The sequence below is a fragment of the Macaca thibetana genome, chromosome 1, assembly GCF_024542745.1.
Source record: "Macaca thibetana thibetana isolate TM-01 chromosome 1, ASM2454274v1, whole genome shotgun sequence".
Lineage (NCBI taxonomy): Eukaryota > Metazoa > Chordata > Mammalia > Primates > Cercopithecidae > Macaca > Macaca thibetana.
The window spans coordinates 213,790,999-213,809,714 of record NC_065578.1 but is presented as its reverse complement, the minus strand read 5'-3'; the positions used below and the strand labels follow the sequence as shown (position 1 = coordinate 213,809,714).

General features: G+C 38.2%; 1 protein-coding gene and 1 pseudogene across 2 annotated transcripts in view; one reads left to right on the top strand and one right to left on the bottom strand.

Moving 5' to 3' along the window:
- PLD5 (phospholipase D family member 5) overlaps window positions 1–18,716 on the top strand; it is a 422,686-nt gene that overhangs the window by 135,948 nt on the left and 268,022 nt on the right. The window lies entirely within an intron of this gene.
- On the bottom strand, window positions 10,834–17,699 carry LOC126951490 (60S ribosomal protein L10a-like; annotated as a pseudogene).

The following is an 18,716-nucleotide window of genomic DNA, read 5'->3' as shown; positions in this document are numbered from 1 at the left end:
GAAAGCCACAGATAATACACTTGTTCTTAGGCTAAAGGCCAAGAAGCCGTAGCCACAGAAAATAAGTGAAGTATGTTGTATAAGTTTATTAATATACATTAATATGTTAGTGTGGATCCATTTGTGTGGGTTTTGTTGAAAATTGATGAAAAGCTGGGGCTACAAAAGGTAAATTGGGCCGTAGAATAAGAGCAGATGCTTGGGGCAATAAGTAAAGTGTCTCAGCCTTTGAACCTAACTTTTTGCATAAATATATTGGGAGGACAGTAAAAAGTGGATTGGGACATATACTGTCCCCAAACTTAGGGGAAGTAATATAACTGATGAAAGAGGTCAACCTGTCAGAAAAAGAAATAGCCACTGCAAAATGTGTGAAACTGCATGTGTTTCTGTTTGATCTAAGACAGTGTAAAACTCAAGGTTTTTTGTTTTGTTTTGTTTTGTTTTTTGTAAAAGTAGTAAACAAGAACAAAGCAATGAAGAGAGCTCTGCTATAACTACTGTTGATTGTATGCCCATAAAACTTTTCCTGGATGCTATTGTGTTCAAGGTTCATGTAAAGATTTACACATTGTTATGTTTCTTGGAACACAGTTTCCCCCCTCTTCCTTAGCATGTGATATGTTAGAATGGCAAGTGGTGCCCCCATTCCCAAACTTATACACATGGCTTTATTTGCACAAACCTTTGAGATTAGGCGGGATGAAACCAGGTACATGCAGAGAAGAATAGGCCAAGAGGGTAAGGAGTGGACAGCCAAGGCCCTGGTGTGCTCTAGCATGGGAGCCATCTGAAGGATAGCTGAGTAGATTATAGGTAAGAACACAGATTTTACCTGGGAATGCAAGTCTCTGAATGTGGGTGACCTCAGTGAACACTATACACAGAATGGCAAAGTCCCTGTTATATTTAAGACGAGTGGAAGCCTCGTTACTCCATGTCTCCCACTGCTGGACAGATGTATTTAGCTAGTTGCTTCCTAGGCAGGAGAAGCAGAAGTACCATCTAAAATTGGTAAGTTTTGCTTATTGGAATGTGGAGGAAAAGTTCTGAAGTGTGAAAGACCTAAAAATGAGAGAAGAGGGAACCCGGGGCTCAGAGAAAGGCTTTGGATTATTTAGGGAGAAACCTAAGTAGGAAGGAAAAGCTGATAAAGTCCAAACCTTCCAGCTGTTGATTGTTTGTTTTTTCTTTTCTTCTCTCTCTCTCTTAAATATTTTTTAATTTTCTTATTTTTATTTTTGAGAGAGTTTCGCTCTCTCACCAAGATTGGAGTGCAGTGGTGTGATCTCTGCTCACTGCAACCTCCACCTCCCAGGTTCAAGCAATTCTCATGTCTCAGTCTCCTGAGTAGCTGGGATTACAGGCATGCACCAACACACCCAGGTAATTTTTTTATTTTTTGTAGAGACAGGCTTTTGCCATGTTGGCCAGGCTGGTCTTGAACACCTGGCCTCAAGTGATCAACCTGCCTCAGCCTACCAAAATGCTGGGATTACAGGTGCAAGCCACCATGCCTGGATGGTTTTTTGTGTTTGTTTGTTTTTTATTGTGGTAAAATATGTATAACATAAAATTTACCATTTTAACCATTTTAAGTGTACGGTTCAGTAGTATTAAGTACATTCACATTGTTGTGCTATCATTGCCACTATCCATCCACAGAACTCTTTTCATCTTGCAGACCTGAAATTCTATACCCATTAAGCAATTGCTCCCCCCATTCTCCCTTTTTCCCCAGCCCCTGGTAATCACTGTTCTACTTTTGTCTCTTTGAATTTGGCTATACTAAGTACCTCATGTATGTGGAAATCATACATTTGTCCTTTTGTGTCAGGATTATTTCACTTAGTGTAATGTTTTCAAGGTTCACTTATTGTTGTGGCATGTGTTAGAATTTCCTTCTAAAGCAGAATGATTTTTTGTCCTATGTGCTTATCACATTTTGTTGATCCATTCATCTCCTAATTTGAGTTGTTTCTACATTTTGGCTGTTGCAAATAATGCTGCTGTGAACATTGTTGTACATTTCTCTGTTTGAGTCCCTGCTTTCCATTCTTTTTGATGTATACCTAGAAGTGGAATTACTGGAATATAAGGTGATCTTATCTTAAATTTTTTGAGAAACCACCACACTATCTTTCACAGTGGTTGCAACATTTTACATTCCCACCAACAATGTATAGGGTTGCGATTTCTCCACCTTCTTATTAGTGTTTGTTATTTTCCATTTTTTGGATACTGGCTGCCCTAATGAGTGTGTGAAGTATCTAATTGTGGTTTTGATTTGCATTTTTCTATAGTGATGTTGAACATCTTTTCATGTGCTTATTAATCATTTGTATATTTTCTTTGGAGAAATGTCCATTGAACTCCTTTGCTCATTTTTAAATTGTCTTTTTTGTTGTTAAGTTTGTTTTATTTATTTACCTGCTTTTTCCCCCATGAGCTGTACATGTCTGGGATATCAGCCTTCCTATGTGAGGCTGTACTGGGACCAGAGTCATGTCTCTATCTAGAATATGAAATCGTATTGCTTAGACTGAGTGGCCTGGCATCCATCCTCAGAGGCTTCTGTTGGAAGAAGCTGTGTTTACTATTAAAGAATTAAACTCTCCTCTGGGAGGCAAGCAGTTATGAAATCCCAATGTGATGCCCTTGCAGAGCCAGCAGTGCTGCTCAGACTTTTCTAAAGAAAATTGGATAGCATAACTCTTTGGGCATGCCTGAGAAGAATGAGGCACCTTTAGAATGAGACAGCATGGTTGACTGACTGCACAGTGGCATCCAAGGTATAGCTGCCAGAATAGCATCATTCTCTGCCCAGATACAGCCCTAAACAAACCTCTAACCCATTTCCACTACCTGCAGACTCTGAGGGAAAGGCTAGGATGTGCTTGGTACGGGACGGGCTGGATGGTTAGGCAGCTCAGGGATATTGACCAAAGAGAGAGGGTTAGGATAGATGAGATCAGGGAATGACAGCCAGGTGTGCAAAATGGCTTTGTATACTGTAAAGCCACAGGGAAATGGGTGCTGGTGATTGCTGTCCCTGTGTGTAAAACCGTAGGGGCCAAGACCCCTGAAGCTTTGCTGAAAAAAATCAACTCGCAAAAGGCAGATTAATTAGAGAAAGACATACAAATTTATTGTGTCAACATGGGAGCCCTCAGAATGAAGACGCAAGGAAATGCTGTAAATTGTCCATTTTTATGTTTAAGTTTAACAAAGTATGAACAGTGTGTAGAAATATAACTAGGCTGGGCACAGTGGCTCACGCCTGTAATCCCAGCACTTTGGGAGGCCGAGGCGGGCAGATCACGAGGTCGGGAGATCGAGACCATCCTGGCTAACACGGGGAAACCCCATCTCTACTAAAAATACAAAAAATTAGCTGGGTGTGGTGGCAGGTGCCTGTAGTCCCAGCTACTTGGGAGGCTGAGGCAGTAGAATGGCATGAACCTGGAAGGCGGAGGTTGCAGTGAGCCGAGATTGCACCACTGCACTCCAGCCTGGGTGACAGAGCGAGACTCTGCCTCAAAATATATATATATATATAAATTAGACAAAAAGGGTATAATCTAATGATAACAGATGGTGTGGGGAAACCCAGCAAGGCTTGTCTGTCTAGATTCTTCTTGGCTTCTCTGTGCAACATTTCTTGATTCTGGGTGTGGGTCAGGGCTGTCTCTGGAAAGGGGTCTTAAGACCCACATAATTTCTTTATGGCCAGTTTTTACACAGAGGCAAAGGGGAAGGTTACAGTAATATTTTTAGGTTTCACGACTGGCTTTAGGTTCTGGTTTCTTTAGCGTTCTGTTTTCTATGACTAGCCCCACGGGAGAATGGTATTGAGAGGTAGGCGGGCAGGTGAAGGTCAAAGAAAATGTTTGCTTCTGAGGGCTTCATTTAGGGGTATTGTTTCCTAAGCCGCACGAAAACCTTGGTGATGAAGGATAATGTTAGCCTCTCTGATTAATGGAGGAACTGAAAAAGCATTTCTCCCAGGAAAGAGGAAAAACGTACAAGTAAACCATGCCTATCCTTTTCATTTTCTTGGTTCTGTGATCTTCTGATAACTTATTTTGTGTTTTAGGAGTTTAGGTGGTTTGTGTTGCTTTTGAGGGCATAATAAATATGTTGTGGTACAGCAGCACAAAGAATTGATGAGCAATTGCCATCAACGACTAAAAGAGAGGAAGATGTATGAATAGCCTGACAGCAACTCTGCAGACCTTTCTTTCACCTTGTGACCACAGTAAACCTGCACTCTCCTTGTAGATAGTGACTGCTATATGAACAGTGACTGGAGAAAACTTTGTGGCTCAATGTGATGCTTTGTTCAGACATCCTTATACTCTACCTGGCTCCACAAAGCCGGGCTTTTAGAGATCATCCTGCCGGTGTGTGGAAATAGCTGTGCTGTGGACATGGCTTATGATGGGCTTTTACCTGAGTCTTTGAAAGAACAGATAAATTTAAAAAATAATAATGATGAAGAGAAGGGAAATTTAGGAATATTCAGGAGCTGCAGGCTACATTTTTATTCCTTCAGTGATGTAAGGTCCTCTACATCTTCAGTGAGAACACATGGACACAGGGAGGGGAACATCACACACCAGGGCCTGTCGGGGGATGGGGGATGGGGGATGGTGGGAGGGATAGCATTAGGAGAAATACCTAATGTAGATGACGGGTTGATGGGTGTAGCAAACCACCACGGCACATGTATACCTATGTAACCAACCTTCACGTTCTACATATGTACCCCAGAACTTAAAGTATAATAAAAAAAAAAACTTTTTAAAAAAAAGGCAGGCAAAAAACTAAAATGTTTAACTTCTTCCTTTCTTCCTTCTACCAGTGAGGCCACTCTATATTATAAGATTGCATTTCATTATCTGTTGCCTCAGGATGGCATCATTTGTATATTTCTGTGGGCTCCTTGTAATCAGAGCAAAGGGATCATTTCTTCTGCAGGGAAAGCCCCATGCAAGCTCTGCCCTGGATTGGGCATTGAATCAAGAAGAGGTTCGGGTGTCAGGGAGCACTGGGAGATTTGAAAGAGAACAAGAGCAGTGGTGGGTTTGGAAAGTGGTGAAGGGATTAAAAAAAGGAGGTCCAGAGAGAGAGAGATTGAAAGACGGAGGGGGACAAGGGATGGAGAAAGGAATTAGGGCAGAGGTGATAGGGAAAGGTGTTTAGTCTTGATGATTCAGTACGCTTCTGTTCATCACATGTCTTCCCATGTCAATAGGAACTTTCTAAAAGTCAGTGCTGTCTTGTTAAGTAGTGAGCTTTTGGTAGCTCATAGCATCCAAGCAGAGAAGGAAGATCTCATTAGTCAGGAGGGCAGAAGAGCGGGTCTCTCTACTGACAGCAAAGTTAGATTAGATGGTTTAAAAGTTCCCTCTCACCCTAACTCTAAGCCCCTCTCAATGCACTCTTATAAAAGTGTGTGCGTGTGTGTGTGCCTTCTAAAATAAGTAGCAACTGAACACTAGAGCTACTGAAGATAAAGTTTGCGTCTTCATTACTTGCCAGTTATACCCGAAGTCAATCTTAACTTTGTCTTTGCTTTTTAATGAGTTCAAAATAAAGATTGTTGGGTTTTGTCAGCAGTGTTTTTGTCCCTTAACTGGATGAAATACCAACCTTTTCAGTGACCAGAAAGCAGGTAATGTAGAAAAGAAACATAAAACAATCATAATTGATGGACATCAGAATAAATCTCCTATTACAGAAAGTTGAAAGAACTTGGACTTATTTTTATATATTGCAAGATTCAAAGCCTTTCAGCTTGTTAAAAAGAGTGCAGAATACAGGTTGCCAAAATAGTCCTCAGCTTATCAAAGACCAGTTGACATCTTGTCATTTTTTGGTTCACTTTTATCTTTAATATAGGAGAGGGAGATAGAGAACATGAAAGTGTAATTTTTAGCTAAGTATTGGCTCTTCCTATTGACATTGACAGGGTGTTCTTGTGCATTCACTAACATCAAAATAGCTTATTTTGCTTTATAGTGAATACAGAGGGAATCCATAATTCTCTATTGCAGGAATGAGGAGTGCGTGGAAGGAAGGGTGGGAGACACCAGAACTGGTCTACTCAAGTGGAACTCTTCTGTGAAATGGGTCACAAACACAGCCATTAATGCCCCCACCCCTGGCCCCTGACTCAGCCCTCTGTACTATTAGAATGGCACGTCTATTTTCTCTGCCTCTCTCTCTCACCCTCTCACTCCTCACCCCTCACCCCTCACCCGTAAGGTCCTTAAGGGCAGAGACTCTCTTAAGAATGAGGCCACGTTTCTGAATTGTCAGTATTAGCACAGTGCATCATAACAAGTGTTAGATGCCCACAAAGTATTTTAAATGGGATGAAACACGTTTTTCTTCTCTTGCCTAATGCCACCAGTGGCTGCAGGTAGAAAGCAAGGAACTAAGTAAGTTCATTTACTTCCCAAGGATCTCTTCCACCCTAGCCCTGGGTGTGCTTGACTTCAAGTCACAGACTATCACTGCAGACCGAGAGTGCCTCTTCGGTGCCATTTGTCTTTTGCAAACTTGATGGCTCTTTTTGTTTGTTGGTGTGTGAGTTAAGCATTGGCGAAGAAAATAATACACAACTGAGTCACCAGTGTTCTACTCCCAGAAGTTTTCTTATCCAGAAAAACATAAAATGGAGGGATGAAGTCGATCATGTCTGGGTGTTCTCTGTATTCTACTGTTCTGTCATTCTCCAGTTGTCCTCTGTAATTTGTGAAACTTGGGATAGTATCTACCTCTGCTTCATAATTGGAAGAACTTTAAGTAAATGCAGACCCCCCCGGGGGTGGTGCTGGTTAGTGCTCAGTTGTGTCTTAGGAAAATTGAACTATGGATAAATAACTTGCCTTGAGGTGGAATAGTCCAAGAATACACAGCTCTCTTTCTCATTGCCATAAGAGATGGTTGAGATTCAGGGCTAATGTAAAATATCCAAATAATACAGAAAAATGCAGAGGAAGCGACGAACATCCTTAACATGGCAACTCCTCTGACTTCACAAAACCTCTCTCTTCCTGACAGATAACCACTGTCAATAGTTTTATGTGATTCCATTGAATCTTTGTTTATTTATAAACAGATGCACATTTTAGTGGCTTTACAATATTCCATAGAATGACTGTATTGTAGGAATCCTCTGTTGATAGATTAATTTTCCCGTTTTTTTCACAAATAATGCTGCAATGACCATCCTTGTTGTTATATCTTTATGCACATGCGTAAACACTTCTGTAAAATTAAGTATTGGAAGTGGAATTTCTGAGTCAAAATATGTACATTTAAAATTATTATAAAAACTGCCAAATTGCCATCTAAGCAAGCTCTGCCAGTTTGCATTTTTAACCCCAATGCCTATTTCCCCAACGTCCACCCATTACAGTTCTCAATATTTTGAATTGTTTCCAAAGTCACGTGCAAAAAAGATGTGCTTACTTGGAAGACATACATTTTTCACTATTAAAGTTTTCCTTTCTCTATTTCTTTGAATATTGACAGTCCTACATTCTCAGTATTCTTTCATTGAGGAACTTTGATCTGATGGATGCTGGCTTTTCTGGATTGATTCTCTGGTTCTCTTGAGTTTTATCCTTTATCCTTTACTCTTGAGTTTTATGTTAGGACTATTGAAAGAGAAACTGAGGCACATTAAATATGAAAGAGTTTATTTGAGCAAACAGTGGTGACACAGGAGATAGAAATTATTTTAGGTAGATAGTGAGGGTGAAAGAGTTCTCAGCAGAGCTTCCTTTCTAACAAAAAGCAACCCAAGAAATTAATTCTCTTCTAACAAAGAGCATCCCGAAAGATGGAGCTGCAAACACAAATAAGGAAGCTGAAAGCTTGCACGGGAGGAAGCCTGCAGCTACACCAATGGAAAAGGGCTACTTGGGGCCAGGCATGTTCACCATGGGGCTCCACCTTCCCTTTGTTGTTAGCACGTGTGCAGTAAGAAAGAAATGGGTAACATGGAGAAGCTCAGGCAGAGAACCCACCTGCATAATAAAAGATTGGGGTGGAGCTGTCAGAGATTCATGCCTGATGCAGATGGCACACCTGGTCCTAACTGGTTTTTCATGCCCTATGTAGATCAGACACCACGTCTTCACTAGCTCATCTATAAAAATCCTGCGTTTCACTGCAGATTGGCAACTCATTTTTCCAGGACCCCTTTCTGTAACAGAGAGCTATTTTCTTTCTTTTGCCTATTAAATTTTCACTCCTGACCTTACTCTTTGTGTGTCCACATCCTTGATCTCTATGGCTGTGAGACAGTGAACCTCAAATGTCACCCCAGACATTGAGACAGCTTTATTGGTTCATGAATTGGGCAGTTCCAGAATGCAGGTGGTTTGGGGCTCTGATGAAGGGGAATGAAGGAGAAGGCTTTTATAGGGTGAATACGGGAGCAAGGGAAAGAAAATATTTGGTTGGTTGCAGTGGAGCAGTAGGCTTAGTTGAATCATTCCAACAAAATCCCTCCTTAGAGGTTAGTTGGCCATTTCTGACTGAATAAGCTCAAGTTTGTTTGTTTGTTTATTTTTTAACTGTCTACAATGAGTTGAGTTTCAGTTTGCTGATGTAGGCAGTGGAATTGCCTCAGTCTAATGGCCTTCCAATTAATTATTTTAACAGGACTTTGTCCTTTTTGCTTTGCGTTCTGGAAGAATTCCTTTGATTCAATCAAGAACATAAATTTACTTTCAACTTGTATCCATTTGATATTCGGCCCATCCACTGAGGTTTATAATTCCTAAGATCTCTAACTGGTAATCTTTTCATAATAATCTCTTCTGATGTTTCACCAGGGCAACTTCTCTCATTCTCCTGAGAACTTGACTCTTATTTTCAAGGGTTCACCTGTGACCTCTGTTGGCTTTATTTTCTCCAGAGTTTGCTTTTACTGCTGGGTTCAGTATCTCTTTCATGATTTTGGCTTTTCTCAAATTTTTGGAGATTTTTAGTTACCTGCCCACCTGTATGTTTGTGTATTCCTATTTGCATGTCTCTGGATGAGGGTTGAGCACAGGACTTTGTCTCCAGGTTTCATACAAGAGACTGAGTATGCAGCTGAGATGTGAGACATTCACGTGCTAGTAGTGCCCTTCTGGGAGTTCTCACTCTCTGAGGAAATTGCCCTATTCATAGCTGTGAATTGCCCTATTCATTTGAATGTGTGAGTTAAAACATGTCTGTTTTGTGCTGCCCAACAGAGAGGGCAGAAGGAGCGGGTAGGAGGAGAGGGATGACTGGCCCATCAGCTCCGTATACAGTTTCCCAGTTCATCATTGCACCAGTCATTCCAGGGCTCTTTCCATTTCTGACTCTCTGTTGCCTCTAGACTTAGAGCTCTGCTTACATTACAGCAGTTTGAATTTTCCTATGTGTGTCTGAGGACTCTGATCTCCTTGGTCACTCTAATTTCCACTAAATCTTTAAAATTTCTTGTCCATAGGTGGTACTCCTTCTAGTTGTCAACATTCATTATAAAATTATTATTATAATACTGCATCTGTTCTTCATTTATAAGAATTTTTTATAAGATGGGGAGTAGAGTAGGCCTCTGTGCTCAGTTAACATCTTCATTCAAATTTAATTTCCATTCTGGGTTCCGCTATTTTAAAAAAGATGCCCTCCATACCACATATTATTTTCTTTTGTATGCTAATATGGGCTCAGAGTGTTTTACGTTTTGCATGTGTAATTTTGCAAATCAATATGTTTCTGTTATGGGAATCAATGGAAGTTTATAAGTAGTAAAATAAATAAATAACCAGAGTGGTAAAACAGAAATTATTGATTTATTAGCCTCTGCTGTTTTTTTTAATTTGTTCACTTATTCATCATTCATTTGACAAATATTTATTGAACATGTCTGCCAGGCATTATGGATCTAGGCAAGATCCTAGAACTCAAGGAGCTCAATTTAGTGAAAAAGACTAAAGGTAGAAAATGAACTAGTGCATACCCAATGCTGAATTTATTACCAGAAAAGCAAGTGTGGGTTTTGCCACTAAAAGTAATGGCAATAAATTACCAATTACAAATGGTAACTTATTAATAGCAAATGGTAATGGTAATTTGTTACCATTATTTTTAATGGCAAAACCTGCCATCACTTTTGCACCAGTGTAAATACAACTCCTTGAAAAAGATTGACTCATCTAGTTCGCTGCAGAAATCATTTTCATTACTGGTCCAGTAAAAATAATGAGAATTTCCTAAAACAAAAACATCCTTTAGTGCCGTTGAGATCACTTTAGTTAGGCATGGGAAAATAAGAAAACTGTGTAACTGATGATTGATCTTTCAATTAAAGGCAAGTTGAGGTAGACAGAGACCTTTTGCAGTTTTTATAAATAATTTGAAGAGGAAATGGAAAATTTCTCTTCCCTGTTGAGATCATGATCTTTGCAGACCCCCATATTCCTCTTTCCACAGAGAAGACATTAAATACACATCTGCTAAATAAATGAATGTAGAGGCATGGTTTCTTCAATAGTGTATCATAAAACAGTAGGACAAGAAACATATTTAAGTCTTTGTCTGCTTCTTGTATCAATATAATGCTGACCTCATAGAATGAATTGGGAAGCTTTTTTCATTTTTATTTTGTGGGATATCTTGAATAGAATTGGCATTATTTATTTCTCAAATGTTTGACAGAACTCACTAGTGATGCCACCTAAACTTGGAGTTTTTACTGCAGGAAGGTTTTTAACTAAAAATTTATTTACTTTAATTGATATAAGGGTATTTGGGTTATCTATCTTTTTTGAGTGACCTTTAGTAATTTTTCTTTTTTGACTGGTGGCAGTAGAATTTATTTGAACGTGTCTTAATTATGGGCCCGGGGGGCTTGCCCATAGTATGCTTGATATATAAAACCTAAACATTCTGCCAATTTTTCTTGAGTAATGATACCAGGAAGTCGACAGTCAGGTGAATGTTATACACACGCTTATTGTCTGTAACATTTACATGGCCAACAGCCACAGCCAGACACAGCACCTTCATCATCTGGAACTTGATTGTGGACTTCACCTCATCCACTTCATTTTCATTGTGTAACAGCAGGGAAGGGAATGTGTCAGCCTTATGTAGGCCTGGGACTAGGATTTACGGGATCTGCTTGATCAGAGATTCTGATGCCAAAAGGGCATCCTACTTCTTGGCCAGTTTCTTGACCAGTTTCTTATTCTGGTTGAGTTTTTTCAGCACCTCAATGTCCATGTGTGGGATATCCACAGCCTTGGACTCGTTACAGTGCTGCCGTTTCCCCAGGACACACACAGAGAACTTGGAGCGGGGAGTGGACTTAAGCCTGATGGTGCCCAAGAAGCATTTGTCCTTCTGGGGGTCATAGTTCATCAAACTTACCTGCAACTCCAGTCTCCAAAACCTTGGGGCACTTGCACTGGTCCCCGTGCAGGGCCTTCCTGCACCACCTCATACAGGGTGTCCTGAGAGACTTGACTGCTCGTGGCTCCTCATGCCATGGTAATTGGAAAAGGAGCTTTAGTAATTTTATCTTACAAAAAGTTGTTCATTTTATCTACACTGATAAATTTCTTATCATGAATTTGTTCTTAGCATCCCCTTATTTTTTGTTTTGTGTAGGATCTGCTTTGATGTGCTGTTTCTCATAGAGATATTTGGAATTTGTATCTTCTCTTTTTTTTCCTCTTATCTGTATTGCTAAAAGTTGATCCATTTTACTGACAGCTTCAAAGAATCAGACTTCAGATTCTCTGGTGTTTGTGTGCACGGTTTTGTTTTCATTTTCTCTTTTATTGAATTCTGCTCATTATTATTTCTATTTCCTTGTCTACTTGAGTTTAATTTGTTCTTTTTCCTTTTTACATTTTTAAAGTATACATTTATCATTTAAAGCCTTTCTCTTCTCTCTTCTTTTTTCTTTCTTTTCTTTTTTGAGAAAGAGTCTTGCTCTGTCCACCAGGCTGCAGTGCAGTGGCACGATCTTGGCTCACTGCAACCTCCGCCTCCTGGGTTTAAGCGATTCTCATGCCTCAACCTCCCAAGTGATTGGGATTACAGGTGCATGCCACCATGCTCAGCTAATTTTGTATTTTTAGTAGAGATGGGGCTTTACCATGTTGGCCAGGCTGTTCTCAAACTCCTGGCCTCAAGTGATCTGCCCACCTAGGCATCCCAAAGTGCTGGGATTACAGATGTGAGCCACTGCTCCTGGCTTTCTAAAATTGTTTTAACTTGATTGAGACTTGTTTTACAGCCTAGAATAAGATCCATTTTGGTAAATGTTCTATGTGCTCTTAAATAAAGGAATTCTGCTATTTACTTAGTGGAGTGCTCCATAAATATCAGTTCAGTGAAGCTGGTTGATAGTATTTTCTATTTCTTCTATGTACATATTGAAATGTTATTTACTTGTTCTATCCACTAATGAGAAAGGGGTTTCAAAGTCACTAAATAATTGAAGACTTTTAAATTTCTCTTCAAGTTCTGTTAGCTTTTGCTTTAGGTATTTTGAAGCTCTCTTATTAGGTGCATAAAAGTTTAGTTCTGTTCTGTCCTTTTGATGAATTTACCCCTTTACCATTGTAAAATTACTTTATTACATCTTTCTCAAATTTTGATACTTTTGGCCATCATATTTTTCAAATATTTTTTCTGTCTCTTCCTCTCCTTCAGAGGCTGCAAGAACATATATATTAGATTTTTTGTGTCGTCGCTGATACTCTGTTCAATCAACTGTTTTTTATTTGTCTTTTCGTGGAGTTCATTAATCTTTTCATATGTTGTGTCTAATTTGCTATTAATCCCATTCAGTGTATTTATCATTTCTAGAATTTAAATGTGTATCTTTTTTTATATCCTTTAAAGTCTCTCTGTAGCATACTTAGCTTCTCAAACATATAGAATATAGTTACAGTATAGTTACAGTATTTAATATCTGTGTCTACTAATCTGTGTCATTTCTGAGTTGACTTCAATTGCTTAATTATTTTTCTCACTGTGGATCATAGTTTCCTGTTTCTTGGCATGTCTGCTAGAAATTACTAGATGCCAGAGGCTGTGAATTTGATTTTATTCTGTGCTGGATATTATCATATTTTTAAAAATATTCTTTAGTTTTGTTATGAGGTATAGTTACTACTCACTGGTGAACAGTTTGGGTTTTTTGAGGCTTTTTTTTTTTTTTTTAAAGAGACAGGGCCTCACCATGTTGCCCAAGCTGGAGTGCAGTGGCTGTTCGCAGGCTACCATGCCCAAATTTGAGGCTTGCTTTTTATGATTTTTTTTTTTTCTTTAAGGAGAGACCAAAGCAGCCATGAGTCTAGGGCTAATTGTTTTCTGTTTTACTTTCCAGACAATACCTTTCTAATTACTCTACTTCTAATGTATTACAAGATATGTGTCCGCTCTGAGTGGAACGCCAGCTCTTTATGGCCTTGTGCATGGGTTGGCGATTATTCCACCTGCTCCTTCCAGGCAGGTGTGTCCCAGGTGACAGGTAGCTCCTCACAGCTGTGTGCCAATCAGCACTCAGCTAAAGACTCAAGGAGACCTGAAGATCTTCACTGCTTTTCCATGAGGATTTTTCTCTCTCTGGTATTCTGCCCTGTCAACTCTAGCCTTTCTAAAATCCCAACTCTTTCTCCTCAACTTGGGGGTTTTGATGGACTCTTTCGAGGTCCTGCTTTTCTGTGCCATGGCAAGGAAGCTCACTCAGTGTGGGTCTCTCCTCAGCAGGATGCTCTGGGCTGGATGTACATTTGCAGGTTACTGGTATGTACAGCGAGGGATGCCTTGGGAGTAAATTAAAGTACCTCAGAAAAGGGATACAGAGTAAGAAGAGAAAATCCTAAGACAGAGCCCTAAGGAACATGGAAATATATGTAGGAAGTGAAGTGCTAACTGTTATAAGGATTTTAGAGAAATGCCCCTAAGCCATTTGTAGTCTAGACTTTCTGATGTGATTCCAGAGTGTAGTCATTATCCAGAAATTTGATAAGTCACCAGATGAGATTGCTCTGGATCTACTGGGTGACCTGCTTCCTTTGGGAACATCACTAGGCGCTCAAGATAACAGCACATCTAGAATCATAGGAAAGGCCTACAGGGCCAGGAATACCATATCTCTACAGATGAAGGCAGTGTTCAACCTTAGTTTCTATACTAATGGACCACCATGGAAAGTTAACAAAAACTGATAATAATAACAATAACTATAGTGAAAATTAAGTTAGAAAATGAAGAAATCAAAAAGAAATGAAAAAGGGAAAAGTCTGCATCTATAAAACAGACAAAGAGATTTTGGATTTCTAGACCTAAATTAAATACCCAGACTGTCTCCTACTGTTTGGTTCACCTTGGACAGCTTAATAGCCAAATGTCTTTGAGTCCCAGTTTGCATATTTTTCGTGTAGGGAATAATTCTACTAGAACTTTCAACTTTGTAGATTTTAAGAACTGTACACATAAAAAGTATTATTTTTAAGACTTGACCATGACTTTGTTTTAAAAAATTGTCATGGTAAATACATGAAAAATAATGTGAATAATTTTAATTTTTAGATAACTTTTGCACATTTACATTTTTTACCTCTAGGGTCATAGGTTCCTAAAGGTAAATTCCTTTTTTTCTCCTGTTTAAAATGTTTTTATAAAAAATAAAATTGAGATGAGGTCTCAGTATGTTGACCATAGTAGCCTTGAACTCTGGGCCTCAAGCAATTCTCCCACCTTGGCCTCCCAAAGTGCTAGGACTACAGGCATGAGCCACTGCACCCGGCCTAGGTGCAAATTCCTTTTAAGAGCTTGTTCAATGATATAAAAGCCCAGCTTGAAAATTTCAAGTTTAACACTTTTTCTAATTAGAGATAATATATCTCTATTTCTGTATTTAAGTTAAAACATATTTGTTAAGGATATGACATTCAAATATTTTGAATGTTAGCATTTTTTAATATTTACTTCTTGACCAAGAAAGCAATTCTTTTCATATGCATGTTAACTGCTGTGAAAGTACAGATTGGCTGATGCTATATAATAACATTTTAAATTTTGTCTTGTGAAGTTTAGATTATAAACATGTTTATGGATTCTCCTTAAAACTTGCTTCCCTTGATTAAATTCAATAAAAACAGAAAAGGGTAGTTCAAATTGATTTCTGGAATTGCCTGTTAAGGATTTGAAAATTAATGTCTCTTAGTTCCCTGGAGTTTGATATCATTTATGCGGCTCTTATTCTATCATTTGAACATAAGCTTTCACTTTTGATGAGGTGGAAATTAAATGAGACTAAGGAAAGTAGTGGCATGACCTTATATTGTTATAGGACATTGTTCCGAGGAGATATTTAAAAATGAATATCAGAGTCTAAATTTGTCTTCTTTGGCAAATGAAAATGGAAACAACTAGCTAACTGCTTCTTTTAATGGAATTTAATAATACAAAATTAAACTAACAGAAGTTAAAATAAATTTGTGAGAAGTTAAAATAAATTTATGGAATTTAGTAATATAAAATTAAACTAATAGAAGTTAAAATAAATTTCTTTTAATGGAATTTAATATAAAATTAAACTAATAGAAGTTAAAATAAATTTGTGAGAGTTATCAAAGTACTTCCAAGAGCATACAAAGTAGCTAGAGTTCTTACTTATCTATTGCCATTTATTATAGCATTCAGAATAATGAGAAACAAATCAATGATATTGTATTTGTTAGGATTCATTCATTGAATGCTCATTATTTACCTGGTATGGCATTTTTAAGCTGCTCTCTTCAGAATTGTTATTGAGATAACTAACTATATTTTCCTGGGTTAGAGTATCTTCTGGACTAGATTAATGTGAATATTATTACATTACTTTAAACCTTGCTAAAAGCTTCTTTTTGATGGTTTCCATTTATAATGTCTAGGGAAACTGGATAAAATGAAAAAAAGTTTAATCACTTTTTTCTGTTGTAAAATGAGTGGCTTCTTGAAAGTTTTTTAGGGTAAAGGAGACGATGATATGTCCACGTATTAGAATATTATGCAAAAATTTAGAACTATGCTATGAAAGAACATTTAAGGACACTAACATACCATCGAGTGCAAAAACCAGAATATAAACCTTAATTACAGCATGATACGAATTTATCAGATTATTAGATAGGCAGGTGGAATATAGGAAAGAACAAGAATGAAATATAAATGGCAGTTAGGTCTCAGTAGGATTATGAGTGATTTTCTTTTTACATTTTGAGGCTTTTTTTCAACATAGTTAAAAGCAAACATTTTCCGATTTTAGAAATAATATCATTAAAATAAATAAAAACTGACAGCCAGGAGAAAACATTTTTGAAATTTAAAAATATTACTTAAAATTATTTTTAAAGCCACCACAAAGAAAATAAATTACAAAATTTATATGTTTTTCATTAGATTATATTTATCATGATCCTTTTAATGTTTGAAAATGAACTACTAAAGGCAGGTAAATTTGAAGGATGAACATGTACTAAGCAGGATTTATTTTAGTTGATACTTTAGGGCCCAGGTTCAAAAGTGTGGCCCAGGGATCAGCAGCAGGAACATCTCTTGAAAACTTGTTACAAGTACATCCTTGGGGCCCAGCAATGTATGTTTGTACAAGTGATTTTGATCCATGCTTAAATTTGGGAAACATTGCTTTAGGGTTTTGAGTCAAGAGACTGAGCTAGAACAATTCCTCAAAAATTTTATTCTAGAAAATTTCCATCTAACATTTGCCTTCTCTCTTTGTCTTATTTCTTCCTATTTCTGTCACTCTGCCTCTCTGTTACAGTTTTTGTTGAATGTTTATATATTTGCCTTGTTTCTCCAAAAATATTTGAGGCATGTAAATACAAGTGTTAAAAATGCAACAATATACTAACAATAGCAAAGACTCATTTACTGCTATCTATCTTCTATGTATTGTTTTAAGTACTTTTATATATAGTATCTCATTTAACTTTATTAATAATAAGTCTATGAAGCTGTTATTAACATCCCCATTTTACAGGCAAGAAACCTGAAGCATATGGCTAAATAACTTGCTAAGAGCATACATCCAATAAATGGCAGAATTCAAGCAATCTTATTTTGCAGCCTGAGCCCTCAAACAGTCCACTGTGCGTTTCTTGAAAGTAAAATTAGTGAAGTGACAATGGCAAGTTGGCCCCCGTCTTCATTCCCTCCAACAGAAAGATCAACTAGTAACTATCCACAGACAAAAATATGTTGGTGAAACTCTACAATGTAGGAATAAACCTGAGTCAATGCTTTTCTTCATTTCCATGGAACTAAATTTCCCCATTGAAAGCTAAAAGAAACAGTCTTGCTTTGACCATGCCATCCTTCCCTCTTCCCCAAGTTGGCACAGCACCACACAGGATTCCCCAGTGCTCATGCTTTCTATAGTCGGAAAAGAGATGTGAGGAGGTAGACATCTGACTTCTCTGATACATCCCAGGAAGCCTACTCCACTCGCACTTCACAGGGAATAGGAAACAGGAGGGTATGGCACAGCCAGATCACCTGGGGTCAGGCTGAAACAAAGCAAGAAAGCAGAGCCCATGGAGACCAGTGGGTAGATCTTGATGAAAGCGCAGTGTACCTGCCAGCAGTGCTTGATCAGAGATATCAGGTAATAGCATAGGTTACCTGCAAAGTCAAGCCGGTCACTCCCAGAAGAGGTGGGAGGGACTACTAGGCTTGAATCCGTGGATAGCCAGCCTCCATGTCCAGCCTTTGACCCTACCCCTAGGAGCTGCTCAGGGAATGAGAAAACCCTTTCCCCACCCACTGGCAGTGAGTTTCCGCAACAAGCAGACACTAGATCTGCCATAAACTGAAGCTTAATGTTTCACACAGCCCCAAAGCCTATCCCCTAGACCTCACATAGCGAGAAAGACAATCACTGCAGCAAATTTTGACAATAAGCAGGTATTTGTTTTGCCACAATCGAATATAATATACTGAGCATAGCATTTGGTCCATTCATCACAATCCACTTAACTTTAGCTACACACTTCACTTTTCAAGGAACACATCAATTGAACATTAAAGGATGGAAAAAGATATTCCACACAAAAGGAAACCAAATGAGAACAAGGATAGTGATAGCTACACTAGACAAAATAGACTTCAAGTCAAAAAGTATTTTAAAAAAGACAAAAGAAGGGCATTATATAATGATAAAGGGGTCAATTTATCAATAGGATATAACAATTATAAGTATATATGCACCTAACAGTGTAGCACCTGAATCTATAAAGGAAATATTAAAGTATCTGAAGGGAAAGGCATATTTCAATTCAATAAAAGTAGAGGATTTTAATACACCACTTTCAATATTGGATAGACATAAAATCAATAAGAATATATTGGACTTATTTCAGGCTAAATGGACCTAGCAGACATGTACAAAACATTCCAAACCAACAACAGCCAAATACACATTCTTGTCAAGAGCACACAGAACATTTTCCAGAATAAACCATATATTAGGTCACAAGGCAAGTCTAAGCAAATTTAAGAAGATTGAAATCATATCTAGTATTTTTCTGATCACAATGGGTTAAGACTAAAAATCAGTTAACAGTAAGAATTTCAGAAAACTCACTGAAATTAAACAACATGCTCCTGAATATCCAATCAATCAATGAACAAAA